The sequence below is a fragment of the Canis lupus genome, chromosome 3 (genome assembly GCF_003254725.2).
Source record: "Canis lupus dingo isolate Sandy chromosome 3, ASM325472v2, whole genome shotgun sequence".
NCBI classification, from domain to species: Eukaryota; Metazoa; Chordata; class Mammalia; order Carnivora; family Canidae; genus Canis; species Canis lupus.
Window position 1 is genome coordinate 50,571,367 of NC_064245.1, and position 17,510 is coordinate 50,588,876.

Genomic DNA, 17,510 nt, shown 5'->3' on the forward strand with positions numbered 1-17,510 from the left:
AATAATAATAATAAGTAATTAGGAAAACATTTGATCAAGGAGTGAAAGATATTTACACTAAAAACAATAAAATATTAATGAAAGAAGCTGAAGAAGATACAAGTAAATGGAAACATATCCCAGGTTCACGGATTAGAAGAATTAATATTGTTGAAATATTCATACTATCCAAAGCCATTTACAGATTCTGTGCAAATCCATCAAACTCTAGTGGTGTTTTTCACAGAAATAGGTAAAGCAATCCTAAAATTTGTATGGATTCACAACAGATACTGAAGAGCCAAAGCAAGTGTGAGAAATAAGAATAAAACAATAGGCATTACACTTTCTGATTTCAAACTCTACTACAAAGTTATAGTAATCAAAACAGTATGGTACTGGCATAAAAATATACACACAGATAAATGGAATGGAATTGAGATCCTAGAAATAAACCCCACATATATAGGCAACTAACACTTGACAAGGAAACTGACAATTCTTAGGGAAAAGAAGAGTTTCTTCAATAGGTGGTTCTGGGAAAAGTGGAGATTAATATGCAAAAGAATGAAATCGAAGCCCTGTCTTACACCATAGAAATTAACTTGAAACAAATTGAAAAGTTAAATGTAAGGTCTGATACCATAAAATCCTAGAAGAAAATACAGGGCAAAATCTTGACCAGCAGTCTTGGCAACAATTTGTTGGACACTAACCAAAAGTACAAGCAACAAAGGCAAAAAATAAACAAGAGGGACTTCATCAAGCTAAAAAGCTCTGCTCAGCTGAAGAACCAATTAACAAAATGACAAGGCAACCTACAAAATGGGAGAAAATATTTGCAAACAATATATCTGATAAGAGGTTAACATAAAAAAATATATATAAGGAACTCATATGGTTCAGTAATGGAATCCCAAGCAATCTGATTTAGAACTGGGCCAAAGATCTGCACTGACATTGCTGCAGAGAAGACATATGGATCATTACCAGGTACATGCAGAGATGCTCAATAACATTGATTACCAGGGAGGTACAAGTGAAACCATAATGAACTAACTCCTCACACCTGTTAGAATGGTCAGTATCAAAAAGTTGAGAGATCACAAATGTTGGTGAGAGTATCCAAAAGCAACCAATCTGAATGGCCTAGATAGAAGTATCAGTCTATCCTTTTGCTTAGGTCAACAGAAATCAAGTAAGTAAACACCATGCTGAAAAGAATGATTCCAGTCTTTCTCAAGAAGTCAACCTCTGGTCAAAGATGGTCTCTCTAGATTTGCAGTATCATATGAAATGCTACTGCTTAGGGTTGCTATACAGAGAAACTTTCACTGTTTCATGCAAGACCTAAATACTGAAAAACAAACTTTTGTGATATTGGAAATCAGGCCTATTTTGGGAGTCCAAAGACTGGAGTCTAACTTCATTTTGATATGAAAACCAACTACATGATCTTCAATTATTTCTACTCTATTATTTGAGCCTAAGATTGCCTTCCTATGAAATTCAGAAGTACTTTTTTTCATTTTTCTAAACAGCAGAATTTTTTTTTCCAAATTATTTTTTTAAATATAAAATTATGAAACTGAGATCCATTTTGGTTGATGGTTAGATGGTGTTATGGCCTAAACACTGTCCTCCAGTCTCCCATTTCATCCTTCAACTATCCAAAGAACACGGTTGAAAACCCATTGGAACTAGATAACACTGGCATTCGAGATGAAAGAGAAATCTCAAAGGCATTGACAAGATAGGCTTACTTATCACTTTGAATTTTAGTCATATTCTGTTTCAGCCACAGTGCTCAGAAGAGGCAATATTATTCCTTTTCATGTTCCCAGAGATCCCTGGTTATAGTGATCCTACTACCTTAAGCTTCACAAGAAACACTGTACAGAAAGAGGAAGACTATACTGGAAGGCAAAATTGGTCTTAGAAGTCCTTTTTCCTGTGCTTCCACTTCTTTGCCCTTTCTCTTCTAAAACTTGATACAGCACCACATTATCACATCCTTGGTTCCCCCATCACAATCCTCTGGGTCACCATGTATACTCTCAAGGATCTAATTGGTGTTGACATATAAAGACTGTATTAATAATGTTAGTTATGACATCAGGAATAATAAGTAAAAATATATAGATAGTATAGTGGAAGGGGCTTTAAAGGCAGTCGTCTTGGACCTTGGCTTTGCTGGGTGGTCTTGACAAAGATAATATAACTCTCCAAGTGACTTTCATCATTTTCAAAATAGGAAAAATAAATGTGTGGAATGCTACATGGAGTAAAGTTAGCATATATGAAGTACTTCATGTCATATTTTACACATAGCCTGCATTATAAAAATGATAATAGATTGAATTAATTTATACTAACTTGTATAATTAGACAATCTTAAACTTTCCATGGGACTTTTATTTCAGAAAGAATATTGGACTATCTGAGTCATGGTTTTCTGACATATGGTAGAATTGCTTTAATGGGAACTGGGAGTTTGCCAGTAGACCCCTTAATCTTAAAAACACCTCATTTGTGGAGGTTGCTAGGGAAAGGCAATTCATAAATGCCAGATTGTCATCAGACAGCTATTTCAAAAGCTTCAATGAAAGACATGACTCCAGAAGTGAACTTTAAGGGCAACACCAACTTCTGTGATTCCTGTCAATCTATTAATTTTGCCCAAATTATTGTATTATAGTCACATGGTGGTTTAGACTATTCTCACTTGGAGAATTATTCTTCAGGGATTCTTAGAATCCATTACCGATTCCTGCTCCTTAAGACCTAGCAAAGGAGAAGTCATTCAATACAGATTGTATTTCCTTGACCTCATCTTCCCTCTGCCACTGAATGAGCTCAACGAAGCAGCACAAGTTCATGGTTACACATGACAGGTAACTGGAATCAGACGATTTCAGGCTTATGGCTCTGCAGTAAGAACATGAGCAAATTGAATAATTGTAATTAACCTCGGTTTACATAAAAGTAAATGGTATTAATAGGGTTGTTTCTTTGCCTAGTGTTAATTGTGAAGATTAAATGAATCAGTTCATTGGCATATGATAATGGCTCACCAAATGTCAGTAATTCTTGAAGAAAGAAAACTGGCCTAAAATCTGGATATAGGGGATATACTCTTGATATTTGACATATCAGATAAGGTTACTCTTTTTCATTTTGATTTCTTTGCCAAGTAAACAAAAAGTGGGGGAAATTTGGATTATATGATCTCAGAGATCCTTTTTATTTTAATTTTAAGATTTTGAATTTATCAAAACCAAAGATATTTCCAATGTTATAGAAAAAAATAGTTCTTCGAGGTCTCTGCTCTACTCTCAATTTTTTCAATTGAGATAGGCTTCAAATACAACTTTAGTGACTGGAAAGTATATATGCTAAATGTGATGCCTGATAAATCAATTTTCTGATCAACAAATATTTCCTTTCCATTCAATACACAAATATGACCTGGGTAGCTAAACCACTTATCTAACAAGTCATAATGTTTGATAAAGAAGGGGATTTAAAGTTTATTTCTTGAGAAAGACTGGGTCTTCAATTAGAAAATTGGAACCAAAGATCTTGAAAGATGAGACAGTTGAATGAGTCATAGGGGCAAGTCAAAGGCTTAAAGAAAAAGAGTTGCATCCAGTGCCACTGATAAAACTCTGTAGATGTGTCAGAGACAATGTAGGTAATCTCTGAGAAGTCAAGGAAAATGGGGGTTATGTCAAAAGACTAAAGAAATGGATGACAGGGAAGAAAACTAGTATGCAGTAAGGACCTATTGCATGGCAGGTATTTCACATGCTTGATTTCAGAAAAATCCATTTTTAGTAGGAAGAATCTAAAGATCAATGAGACTGTGTGACTTGCCTAACAGAATATAGCTAGTAAGCAGCTGAACTAGAATTTTAACTCAGGCCTGTCTACCTGCACAACCCATGAACTTCCATTAACATCTTATTCATACATTTATGTATTCCTTCCTTCAATCATTCAACAGTGTCAGGCAATGAGATTAAAGTGGTGACCCAGGCAGGCATAAACTCAGCATGCCTGGAGCTTACTGTCTGGTAGAAAGCAGAGCCAAAATCAAATAAATAAATGAGTTTAAACAATTATGGTAAATGATACTTTAAAAATAGCTTCTAATTATAAGTTTATCATGTCATTGATCATTTAATAAATATATTTATAAATAATTACAGCAAATCTACAGAGGGAACAGGCAGGATGTTGAGACCAAGCATAAAAGGTGTTGTGAGCACGAATTGTTTTAAGATGAGAGATCATACCTCTTGGAGGAGGTAAGATCAGTGCCAAAAACTCCAGCATGAGAATGAATCAGTCATGTAAAGGGCGGGGAGAGGAACATACATACCGTGCCTTCTCAGTCCAAAGCAAGCAAGGCAAGGTCAACTACATCAAAATTCTGCAGTGTGTTATGGTGTGGGTAGCTTAAGGGAATTTACAAAAGATCACATTATACTATCTAGGTCCAGAGGAGCCTGGGTGGCACAGTGGGGTCAGCCTCTCACTCTTGGTTTCAACTCAGGTCATGATCTCTGGGTGGTGAGACCCGGCTGGAGTCAGGCTCCATGCTCAGTGTAGAGTCTGCTTCAGACTTTCCCTGTCTACCTCTGTTCCTTTCCCTGCCTCCATCTCTCTAAAATAAATAAATATCTCTTTAAAAAAACAAAGAAAATAGCACAAAAAACTACCTAAGTATCCCGATAGAGAGTTGTGCCAAATTCATGTTTTTTTTTCTTTGTATGCTTGTTTGTTCATTTTTTCTTATTTTCATTCATTTTTTTTCAGTTTAGTTAGTTGAAAAATGAAAAGAATGCTAAAGCTGTTTTAGCTTTACGAATATACTAGAGGCAATTTCTAATGACATACTTGCAAAAAATATGATTGAATTGAGACTATGATGTTATACAATGACTGAACTGGTTAGGCATCCATTGTGAAACATATTGATGGCTCTTGAGGTGGACGAAAGGTTCTCTGGAGCAGAGTGGTGGGATTCAACCTGTTTTGTTGAATGTATTCATCCAAGAATTGCATGGAAACCCATAAAGTATGTTTCACAAATTACTATCAGATGACTAGATTTCCTCAATGGCTGGGGCAAATGTTCTAAAACATTCTAAAATGTTTTAGAATTGTTACACTCTACGTAAACAAAAATAATAAAAATAAAGTGGAAAATAAGAGGATTCCTATAGTCATGTTAAACACAATTGATTTTACAAATGCAGAAGTAGGGTGATCTGGTTGAGGTCAGGTCATGTGAATTCTACAAGTCTGCTTTGTCAGAAGCTTAAGCAAGTCAACTGTGCCGTAGGTGATGAACTGACACCTCGACTCTCAAGACTCTTGTAGTGGGAACAAGTCAGAGATATCTACTCCATTGTGCTCAGTTCTGAACACTTCCCTTTAAGAGAGCAATGTGGAGTTTAATAAGTTCTTTATAGATCTTGAATACTAGCCTTTTATTTGATATGTCATTTGCAAATATCTTCTCCCATTCTGTAGGTTGTCTTTTAGTTTTGTTGATGGTTTCTTTTGCTGTGCAGAAGCTTTTTATCTTGATTAAGTCCCAGTAACTCATTTTTGCTTTTGTTTCCCTTGCCTTCATAGATGTATCTTGCAAGAAGTTGCCGTGGCCAAGTTCAAAAAGGGTGTTGTTCTCCTCTAGGATTTTGATGGATTCTTGTCTCACATTTAGATCTTTCATCCATTTTGAGTTTATCTTTGTGTATGGTGTAAGAGAATGGTCTAGTTTCATTCTTCTGCATGTGGCTGTCCAATTTTCCCAGCACCATTTATTGAAGAAACCATCCTTTTTCCAGTGGATAATCTTTCCTGTTTTGTCGAATATTAGTTGGCCATAGAGTTGAGGGCCCATTTCTGGATTCTCTATTCTGTTCCATTGATCTATGTGTCTGTTTTTGTGCCAGTACCACACTGTCTTGATCACAGATTCGTAGTCCAACCTGAAATCTGGCATTGTGATGCCCCCGGCTCTGGTTTTCTTTTTCAATATTCCCCCTGGCTATTCGGGGTCTTTTCTGATTCCACACAAATCTTAAGATTATTTGTTCCAACTCTCTGGAGAAAGTCCATGGTATTTTGATAGGGATTGCATTAAATGTGTAAATTGCCCTGGGTAGCATTGACATTTTCACAATATTAACAAACAATCCAATCATGAAATGGGCAAAAGACATGAACAGAAATTTCACAGAGGAAAACCTAGACATGGCCAACAAGCACATGAGAAAATGCTCTGCATCACTTGCCATCAGGGAAATACAAATCAAAACCACAATGACATACCACCCCACACCAGTGGGAATGGTGAAAATTAACAAGACAGGAAACAACAAATGTTGGAGAGGATGTGGAGAAAGGCAAACCTTCTTGCACTGTTGGTGGGAGTGTGAACTGGTACAGCCACTCTGGAAAACTGTGTGGAGGTTCCTCAAAGAGTTAAAAATAGATCTGCCCTGTGACCCAGCAATTGCACTGCTGGGGATTTACCCCAAAGATACAGATGCAGTGAAACACCGGGACACCTGCACCCCAATGTTTATAGCAGCAATATCCACAATAGCCAAACTGTGGAAGGAGCCTTGGTGTCATCAAAAGATGAATGGATAAAGAAGATGTGGTCTATGTATACAATGAAATGTTATTCAGCCATTAGAAATGACAAATACCCATCATTTTCTTCAACATAGATGGAACTGGAGGGTATTATGCTGAGTGAAGTAAGTCAGTCAGAGAAGGACAAACATTATGGTCTCATTCATTTGGGGAATATAAAAGATAGTGAAAGGGAATAAAGGGGAAAGGAGAGAAAATGGATGAAAATATTAGTGAAGGTGACAGAACACAAGAGACTCCTAACTCTGGGAAATGAACAAGAGGTGGTGGAAAGGGAGGTGGGCCAGGGGTTGGGGTGACTGGGTGATGGGCACTGAGGGGGGCACTTGGCGGGATGAGCACTGGGTGTTATGCTATATGTTGGCATATCGAACTCCAAAAAAAATACTTACAAAAAAAAAAAAGGAAGGAATCAGAGAGGGAGACAAACCATAAGAGATTCTTAATCACAGGAAACAAACTGAGGGTCGCTGAAGGGGGGGATAAAGGGGTAACTGGGTGATGGGCATTGAGGAGGGGATGTGATTTCATGAGCACTGGGTGTTATATAAGACTGATGAATCACTGAACCCTACCTCTGAAACTAGTAATACACTCTATGTTGATTAATTAAATTTAATTTAAAAAATTAAAATAAAAAAATAACCGCAATGTGGAAAAGTTATAAATGTTCAAGAGCTCAGCTATTCAATTGTATTACTGTCATTTCTGCTTAGGGCCTATGTAGCCTGCTGCTTTTATTATAACATTCTGCCTTCTGAATTTTGTATGTTTGGATCCCTTTTTGGAATGCACACTTAAATGTAAATGAGACTTCCTCAGAGCACTTTTCTAACTGTATTATCAAAAATTAACCACCTAACTAACCACCCCCACACACATTAGTTACGCTCTAATATGTTATCCAATTTTATTTTCCCCATTTTACATTTACATGGAATTATCTCCTGTATCTATGGAATTATCACCTGTATTTTGGTGTTTGAAATGAAAGAATTTCTAATTTCTACTAAATGTGGAAGGATAAAGGCAGGGTTTGGTTATCTTGTCTTTCTCCCTATGCTACAACAGAGAAGTGCTCAAAATAAATTTGTTTGAAAATGAATCATGTAAAGAACAAGTGAGGAAATTGCTAACTTTAAATTGGACTAAAGCGTTATAGCAGAGTTGCCTGCAAATGTATGAAGAACCATCATGGGAAATAAAGGGAACTGTGGTACAGGAATTACACCAGAGACACACTGAAGATTCGTAAGTAGAATTAAAAAAAATAATTTTTTATTCAAGTATAATTAACATACAGTGTTATATTAGTTCCAGGTGTCCAATGTAGTGATTCAACAATTCTATGCATTTCCCAGTGCTCATCAAGATAAATGTCCTCTTAAATCCCCTTTATCTATTTCCCCTATCCTCCACTCACCTCCCCTCTGGCGACCACCAGTTTTTTCTCTGTATTTAAGAATCTTGGGTTTTTTTTGTTTATATGTTTTTACTTTGTTTTGTTTCTTAAATTCTATGTACAAGTGAAATTAAAGCAAGAACAACACAGAAATAATCCAATTAAAAAACGGGCAGACAACCTGAATAGACACTTTTCCAAAGAAGACATACAAATGGCCAACAGACACATGAAAAAATGCTTAGCATCACTAAAAATCAGGCAAATGCAAATCAAAACCACAATGAGATATCACCTTACACCTGTCAGAATGGCTAAAATAAAAAATAAATAAAAAATAAACCATGAGAAATACCAAGTGTTGGCAAGGATGTAGTGAAAAAGGAACATTTGTGCACTGTTGGTGGGAATGCAAATTGGTGTGGACACTTTGGAATATGGTATGGAGCTTCCTCAGAAAATTAAAAATAGAATTACCATATGATCCAGTAATTCTACTACTGGGCACTTACCCAAAGAAAACACAACCACTAATTTGAAAAGATATATGCACCCCTATGTTTATTGCAGAATTATTTATGATACATAGATGGTATAGATAGATACATAGAGAGATAGATAGAATATTACTCAGCCACAAAAAAGAATGAGATCTTGCCATTTGCAACAACACAGATGGACCTAGACAGTTTGATGCTAAGTGAAATAAGTCAGTCAGAGAAAGATAAATACCATATGGTCTCATTTTGACTCAGAATTAGGAAGATCTTCCTGCAAATTTGGTCTACAACAGTGTAAGCAGCATGAAGTTGTGAGAGTCACATTATATTCAAACAAAGAGAAATTATGTGGTCGTGCATTGGAGAAATCACACAACACAGCCTTGTATAGAAGGAAAGCTGAACTAAAGGATGTTTGAAGTCATATTAGGGGCACCTGGGTGGCTAAGTCAGTTAAGCATCTGCCTTCAGCTCAAGTCATGATCTCAGGGTCATGAGACTGAGCCCCACATTGGGCTCCTGGCTCAGTGAAGAGACTGTTTATCCCTCTCCTTCTGCCCCTTCCTTCTGCTTGTATGCTCTACTTTCCCTCCCTCCCTCTCTCTCTCAAATAAATGAACAAATAAAATCTTTAAAAGAAAATAAATTCACTTTAGTTGGAATTGTTTCTACATCTGTAACATCAGTAAAGATCCAGAGAAGCATTTGCTTTGTTCTGGCATTGAATCAAGCAGGAACTCCAACTCTGGAGATGAGCTTACAGTAAAGCTTAGACCCAAGAAAAGCTCCATTCACCTATAAGTTATATTTATTATTCTCTTATGTTACTAGTTTCACAAGCATACAGGGGAAAAAAAAAACATAGAATGGGTGAGGAGGGGAGCCTCATTTATAAAACCAGGATTCCAACATTCTGTTGAGCAAAGGCCCTAATTATTAATTAATAAGACAATTTCCCTAAGACATTATTTACCAGATTGGCTGTGTTAATGAGGATGTTTTGCATCTAATTTAGTGCACTGCAGTGAGGATTTTTATCACAAAAAGGACAAACCTTCTCTATATAATCAAAGCTCTTGTTAGCAGCAAACTTCTGGTAAATAATCACTCATTCCTAAATGGAAGCCACATGCAGCAAGCAATCTCTCCCAGGGGAAGGTGAGACTTTCAAGTGTGCATTTAATGTGAGCCACTCCCTCAGAAAATGCTCTGAGGACCCTATAGGTCCATCTTCCAGTGATTTCCAAGGTCTGCATAGCAGAACTCACCACTTGGCAGCCATCAACCTGAACTGACCTGAGTAGGCTACTATTTTGTTTGCATACAAATATGATTTTTAGGAGCTTCCAGATCACTCTCAATTGAATATTTCTCCAAGTAACACTCCACAGCACTTGCCCTACTCAGCACTGAAGTCAGGTAACAGTGCCATTATTCTTACTCAAGAGTTTCCAAACAGCAGGGTCTGCGCTGAGGTGTCAATTTCTACCCCCATTTAGCTCCAATTAGTTGGCAAGTCACTTGCATTTGACATTAATCTCTCAGCACATGGGGCTTCCAGAACTCAACCTCTTTGGTCTTACTACTTGAGTCCCATAACTAGAGACATGCTCAAGAATGTGAGATTCAAAATCAGTAAATTGGAAGGCTAACTGGAGTTCCTCTTCTCACTTCAACTCACCTGGCTTTGGCCCACGCAAGTATACTTCCTCGAAAATATTTCTTCTTTGGCACAGCTGGGATTGCTCTTTTGCTCTCCCATTCTCTCACTTCACACATTAAGATGATATTTTAAAACTTTACTTTAACAAATGACTTTTCTTTCTTTTCTTGGTTCTAAAACAAAGACTTCTAGAATCTTCTTTTTATTCCCTCTTATCCAAAGTGAAAACTACCACAGTATTACAAGAAACATATATAACTTCCCTTGGGCATAGGAAATGACTGCTTTGGACAGTAGAGAAGAGAGACAGTATATGGGGCAGGGGTTGGGTTATAAAGTCATATGTATGTGGGTTCAAATTCCAGTTCTGCTGCTGTGAGAATGTGGGCAAATTACTTAGCCTCATAAAGCATCAACATTCTCACCTAAAGAGAATGGTAATAATAGGTCCGCCTGGCAACATGGTTGAGGATAGTCCATGAATTAATGAATGTAAAACAAGGAGTAATACATGCTTGATACACAGTAAGTACTCAGTAATAACTAGCTGTTATGTTTTTATTATAAATAATATCATTATAATAACGTTAGCAGCAGAGCAAAGAGGCAGGCATCTATTTCTAGTGTTGTGTGTTGAGGTTGTTGTAAATCCAGAGATCTTGAGGCAGCATCCACATTGTCCTTTTCTTGTAATGTCAGCAGCATAGCTAATTTTTGTGGTCTCACTTGGACCAAATCTTTCTACCATGGCTTCCACCTTCTGTCTTTTCCAATTTACCATCTAAGTCATTTTTTTTCAACACTGCTACAACTATTTTCTTTAAGGACCCCATTTGATTGTTTTACTTTTTCATCTGTGATAGCTTCTAAGGTCTTTTCAAATACCATTGGATGCTGCCAGCATAACATTTGGGGTCCTGTAAAGTCTAGCCCCAAATAATTGCCTCCCAACTTCCATTTTAAGGCTAGAGAACCAATATAAAGATGCAACTTAATGTTGGTAGCATAGATAAGAAGCCATGGAGGAAATGAAGCCTAGTTCTACTTGGGGCTGATAAATTTCTTCTCCCCCTGCTTTCCTCTGTAGGATCAGGACAACTACTAAAAAGGAAAGGAGCAATTCTATTAACATAACTAAACTTCACTTCCTACAAGTTAAAAGTAAACTTAAAAGAGATCCCTACCACTGTTACCCATGTCTATGTCCTAAATATTTCACTTAACAAACACTATGGCATTCCAAAAAAGAATATACATTAATAGCATCATCTTCAGAAAGGCTTTGAAATTTACTACCTGCGACAAAGTTTATCTTCTCCCTCAATGCTGAGTGTCACAGATCTTTTTTCCTACCTACCTATTATATCACAAGTGCCCTGCTTTCTTACTGATCACCGGCAATTCTTGGAAGGGATTTAGGTTTTGCTGACCTATAATAATGACGTGTTAAAGAATTGAGTGAATGTGGTCCTCAGTGTCCAGGTGGCCCCTGGCACTGGGCTAACAAGCACTCCCTTTCTTATTTCTTGAGATGCTGTTCTAATAAACAACAAAGGCTTGCCCAAGTCTGGAGTATCAGAAGATGAGGGACTAGAAGGCTAAGTATAGACAGTGTTTCCTCTGGTAGTATTCTCTTCATTTGACTACTTGGTATGATGCCTTCATTTTAATCAAATGTGTGTCTGTTGAGAACATCCTATGTACTCTGTATTATACAGGACTGCACTGCCCTGGACAGGACTTTAAGATGAGGTCCTTTTGTTAGGCTTAGTAGAGCCTTCAACGCTACCCTAGGTTTTACTGAGAACATGAAGCTGTCTTCCATCACTAAAATTATAGGAGGAAGCATGGCATCTCCCAGAGTCAAACACCTTGTTCCCCACCCCCACTAAATTATTTCAGTTATACCCTAAAGACCCATTCCTTCTCTTCCCCAAATACACAGTGAATAGTCACTCATTGTAGAAATAGTGACAAATATTCTGTAAACTGCTTTAGATAAGATGAGTTGGACTTCCACTCATATAGACTAATAAATGACAGAGGCCAGAAAAGGAGAAGTGTAGATGCAGAGGGACAGGGGAGACAAAATTAAAAAAATAAGATAGACATCCATCTTTGAGGGAAAGAGTTTCAAGGACCAGGAACCTGGTTCACTGCAGATGAGTCCCACTTATTGCCCTCCAGGGGAGCTCACTGGCCACCAATCAGTGATGTCATCACTCACAAAATATCCACTTTGAAAGGATGTTCCTCTGTGCCCCTAGAGAGTCTATTATTCAGCTGCTAACCACAACCAACTCTTCTGCCAAGGATAAGCAAAAGTATGATAGTCTAGACAAATGGAAGTCCTCACCCACCCAGAAAAATAATGTGGGTCTGAAATACCTTCTTCTGAGGTGGTAACACTAAAGGAAAGCCCAAACTTTACTTTAAAACCAAGACAGATAAGACTGAATGAGCCTAAATCTTTTTGCCCAGCAAGGAGGTTGGAGGAACATATCACCAAGTTACATATAAATTAACTCCACATAACAGTTAATTTTAGCAATAGTATAAGTATCAGTCAATGCCATGGGAAATATTGCTCCAGATAAATCAATCCACCTAGTTTTTAGTGGAGAAAGAGCTTAGATGTCCTGTTGTGTGTGTGCGTATTTGGAGGATGTCTAAGTTTCTGTTTACCTTTCAGCCCCAGGTAACCATGTCTTCTAGAGGCATAGTATGTACTATGACCTCTTCCCACTACCAGGCGATGGAAAACATCCTCCCTGGGTCTTATGTGGAATAAAACCAAAAATCAGATTAATTCTCTTCAACTGAATAGAAACTGATCCATCAGAATTTGATTTATTTATTTTTATTTTATTTTATTTTTAAGAATTGGATTTACACCTTAACTGAAGGCAAGATTGTAAATCACCCTCATGCCCTGTGCAGTGTGTGTGGGGGGTGCTGTCTCTGTGATGACTCATGTGCAGACAGAAGAAGTGATACAACTATGGCCATATGTCTTCTCATCCATTTGTGTGCACACCATTCTCTAAAGGCTGCAAATCCTTTCATTGTCATTCATTTGTCCATTGCATTGGGCCACATAAAGGAATAGTTTCTTCTGTCCATTGGACACATGAACAAACTGAGGTACCCAAAGAAGACATTAGTGGTCTGTTTGATCTGTTTTCTAAAGCAAATCAGTGACATAGCTTTATTCCTGAGAATGACTTCACTAAGTTGGTATAAATGGTTGGTCTATAGGTCAACCACAAATACATAATAGAAATTAGAATGGGAAAAACCCCAAGGAAGATAACTCTGCTCACCTCCTGACCCTAAGGAAATAAAGTTTTACTCTACCCATATGAAGTTCAGAGAGGTTAATTGGCTTAGCCAAGGTCACACAGCTATAATGTAGTAAGAAATAGGATGGGAAACATATTTAGGTTTGTTCTCCTTCTCCTTCAGCTCTCTTTTGACTATTTCAGACAAAAATGGACAGAAACCACTAGTTCTGGCATGTATATCTTCCAATGGGCTATGTGAGAGAACAGGTTGGAGGTATGGCCTAAGAATGAAGGAAATGTAGAGACAAGAACAGAGCAGTAATAGATGCTCTGAAGTGACACTTTGCAATAAGAGCAGGTTAGCATCATCTGAGGAGGAATTTGTTGAAGAAAACAGATAAAATGAGATTATGTTTGAGAATGTACAAGAAAACAGCACAAAAGACAGGCTTTTCAATGAAATTTTATCTTTCACCTTTGTGAGAAGTAGCAGATTCTAGGAGCAACATTACAATGAGAGAAGTGAGTCAGACAGAGAGCTACTGCTGACTGTCATATAATGAACGGAATGTTTCCAAAATGGAAAACAGAAGAATGACATAGAATCCATGTGGACTGAAAATCTCTCTTCTCAGAGTTGGGGTGCTGGTGTTTTCCACCCGGGTGCCCCCCTACCTTTGTTAAATGCAAGTTCTTGTTAATGGGATAATAATAATTTCTTATATTCATTATAACACTGTGGAATTTCTTAAATATTTCATTAGAATTATAAAATCTAATGAGGTTGGTGAAAATTTCAATTTTATTAGGAAATGTTCTATTTTATTAGCAAATGTCTGGTTATATAACTAATTAATATAGCAATTAATTTAAGAACTATTTACCAAAAGCCTACTATGTGTCAGGAACTATTACAAGGGTGAGGACATAGCAGTTGAACAATGCCAGCTAGGTTTCTGCTCTCTCCTTAAGCTCTAGAATAGGAAGAAAACAAATAACCTGTCAATAAATATGTATTTGTGGTGGATTAGCCTGGACAGTGTGGGATTGAAATGTTTCTACAGTGAGTGGCAATCTACCTTCCTGCATTTTTTAATGAACTCCAGTCCTCAATAAACTTAAATCTAATTGTATTTAATGGCTCAGGATTATTTTTCAGACCTGAGGACCTACCAAGTTTCACGAAATGGAATCAAGTTGTCAGGTGTTTGGAGAGTAACAATCAGCTTTTTCTTTTCTTTTCTCTTGATTCTCATTTTTTTCCCCATTTTCTTCCTTGCTGTTACCTTCTCCCATATTACTCACTGTTGTCGTCACAAAAGGGCAGTATACTCGTCATTTCCCACCTTCTCCCACTTCCTTCCTCTTCTCAGCTTCTGTGAATTTGCTCTAGCTTTGGCAACTGATTCAAATTGTGTGCAAAATTAATGTAGTTCAAATGTGGGTGAAAACTTGAAAGAAATTTCTATGAATAGAAAGTATAATTTTGAATATGGACTCTATAACATACAGTTCGATAGGTTTTTGTTTTTATGTTAGATGTTGACAGTATCCCCAATAAGTGGGAAGTGGGGTTGAGAGAAAAGAAATTGTAAATAACAGGTAATTGTATTATTATTATTATTATTATTATTATTATTATTATAGCTTATTATTATTTTAGTGACGTCTCAGGTAAATGGACATGCATTTGAACTTTTAGTGCTAGCCTGGCAGGTATAACACATAGATTTGAGAAGATACTACACATTGATATAGTGGACAGAACATCAAATTTCAAATAATATAAACCAATCCTAGTTCTTTCTTTGTTACTAAATACTTGAGTGATATTGTGAATGCTGCCTAACTTCTCTGTGCCCACTAGTTAGATCAACACTAAACTGGGTCAGATCATAATTAATTGATCTGCCTTACAAAGTTTCTTGAGAATGAACTGAGGGAATGAGTATGGAAAATGTCTTGAAAAATAAAAAGTACTATATGCATGAATGTGTGCTTGCTGCTAATTATTTTTCAGTCTCTGTCCTAATTTCTTCTGTGATAATGACTAGTAGAAACCAGAATATTAAGGAAGAAAACAGCCAAGTCAAAAACAAAAATTCAGAGCAGTCAAATCAACAAAAAACTAGAAATAATCAGGAAAAAAATCCACTTCACTTCTTGTAAACAAAATGATTATTTGATTGTAAGTGAGTAGCATAAAACTTGGCATAATTATGCCACTTTTTTTTTCAGTACAATATTGAGATAATTTCAACTCTGCGTTAAATGCCACTGATCAGCATCCTGGACTAGAAACTGGGATACTCGGTCTTTACTTGAACTTTAAAATTAAGTGGCTCTGCATCATTGGACATATGACTTCCCTCATATAGGTCTGATTTTTCTGGGGAATGAAGGGACTGCAATGCCATCCCTTAAATTCTCCCAGTTTTGCTCCTTCCAGATTGTGAAATAAGAGGAGAAGCAAGTTTCTCTTTGTCTGGGACATGGGCCATCTGTTTCAGGCAGACTCTGGGAGTTCTGGGCATGTGTCCAGTTTCCTTGCATGTGGAAAAAGGCACACCATTCACAGGTCAAGGGCTGCTGGAGGACAGGCCCGAGGTCCTGTGTTGTTCAAAGCATCAATGCCTTGACAACCTTTCAGTGTTTATCATTAGTCACTGCAACAAGGCTTTGATAGCTCTTTCTTCCATGATTTGGGGGTCATTAGTCAATTAGAAGCACAGCAGATAGAGTGAGAACAGTCTAGTTGAGTATACACTTGGTTGGGCATCCAAAATGGCTGGCCCTAATGTATCCCAAAGGATGAAGGGGTCACTCCTAATGGTATGTTCACTCTCTTTGGGATAAAGGTAGTATGCAGAAGAAGCACTGATAATAGCCTCATGTTAGACCATTTGGGGGCCATGTATTAGGTACAGCCTCAACCAGGTCTCTAGCTCCTGTCTTCCTTTGTCTTAGATTGCTGTGTATATATTTTAAAATTGCATTTGAGAAAAAACACACTCAAAGTTAAAGTATAAGTGATTTAATCTGTAAAATGAACACCATCTAATTTGGGGCTAGTGCTAAGGGGTTGTCATGGCAATAGATGTTCATTAATTTAAAGGATGATCTGGTCCTGTCCTTTATCTCCAGATATAATCTCCAGTTCCAGTGGAGATCTCAGATGCCCAAGATTTTATCAAAGATAGTTTCCTCTCCTGGGAAGAGGGTGTGCTTCAAAGTTTGTAGGCTAGAGCAAGTGCTCACACAAAGAAAAAGTTATGGCCTCCAATAGCCAAGATAGTGAGATCAACATAGGAGCTGTACCCCTCCTGAATCACTGTCTGTCTTTGAGTGACCCCTGGTCATGTCAGGCTTCTGCAAACACTAGCTATTGCAATGCTGATTTGGAGACATGGCTGCACGCAGCAGAGGAATCCAGATACCTGTGTTCCGGGGTCATTGACAACATTAATAGATCTTAAGCAGCTCATTTAATTTAATCCCACTGGGCCTTAGTGTCTATCTGTGTAATGAAGTTATTGTTTTAGCAATGCAGGATTTAGCACTTTTGCTGCCACTCCAGGCTCTTACAATATGTCAGACATTGCTGTTAGAAGTTAGCATACTTTCACACCTCACACTCCTCAAAACTGTGCTCCAAGAAATCACTTGCTTAGTCAAACAGAACAGACATGTGAGATACAGCATACTTGAGATCTCTGATCTAGAGGAGGAGTTGCTTTCATAGAAATAAGGGGTTGCTAGAGGCTCTGGTATGCTAGGAAACATTAGCAACAAACTCTACAGAAGAAAAGTGTGAGGGAGTGTTGATTGATAGCATTTTTCAATTTCCATGGTTTAAATACTCCACTAGAGCCATTTCAAGCTAACAATACAACAGCCAGATTGCAAAAGTCCTGAAAATTTTGCGAATGGCTCTTGCAAGCCACTACAAACCAGCTCCAATACACTTCTCACCATTGGCTTCCTGGCTGAGGTGTATTAGAATCTAC

The 17,510-nt window shown here is 37.4% G+C and overlaps 2 long non-coding RNA genes across 12 annotated transcripts in view; one reads left to right on the plus strand and one right to left on the minus strand.

Moving 5' to 3' along the window:
- LOC125754866 (uncharacterized) overlaps positions 1-17,510 on the minus strand; it is a 121,614-nt gene that overhangs the window by 44,558 nt on the left and 59,546 nt on the right. The window contains exon 1 of one of the 7 annotated variants that reach the window (XR_007409873.1): positions 10,238-10,573. The exons of the other annotated variants lie outside the window; for them this stretch is intronic. This is a non-coding gene — a long non-coding RNA (uncharacterized LOC125754866). Of the gene's footprint in view, positions 1-10,237; positions 10,574-17,510 lie in introns of those variants that run through there. 7 annotated transcript variants of the gene reach the window in all.
- The window catches only part of LOC112653654 (uncharacterized), a 79,274-nt gene continuing 72,393 nt past the window's right edge, over positions 10,630-17,510 (plus strand). For all 5 annotated transcript variants that reach the window (XR_007409865.1, XR_007409866.1, XR_003132342.3 and 2 more), the window contains exon 1: positions 10,630-10,744. This is a non-coding gene — a long non-coding RNA (uncharacterized LOC112653654). The remainder of the gene's footprint in view (positions 10,745-17,510) is intronic.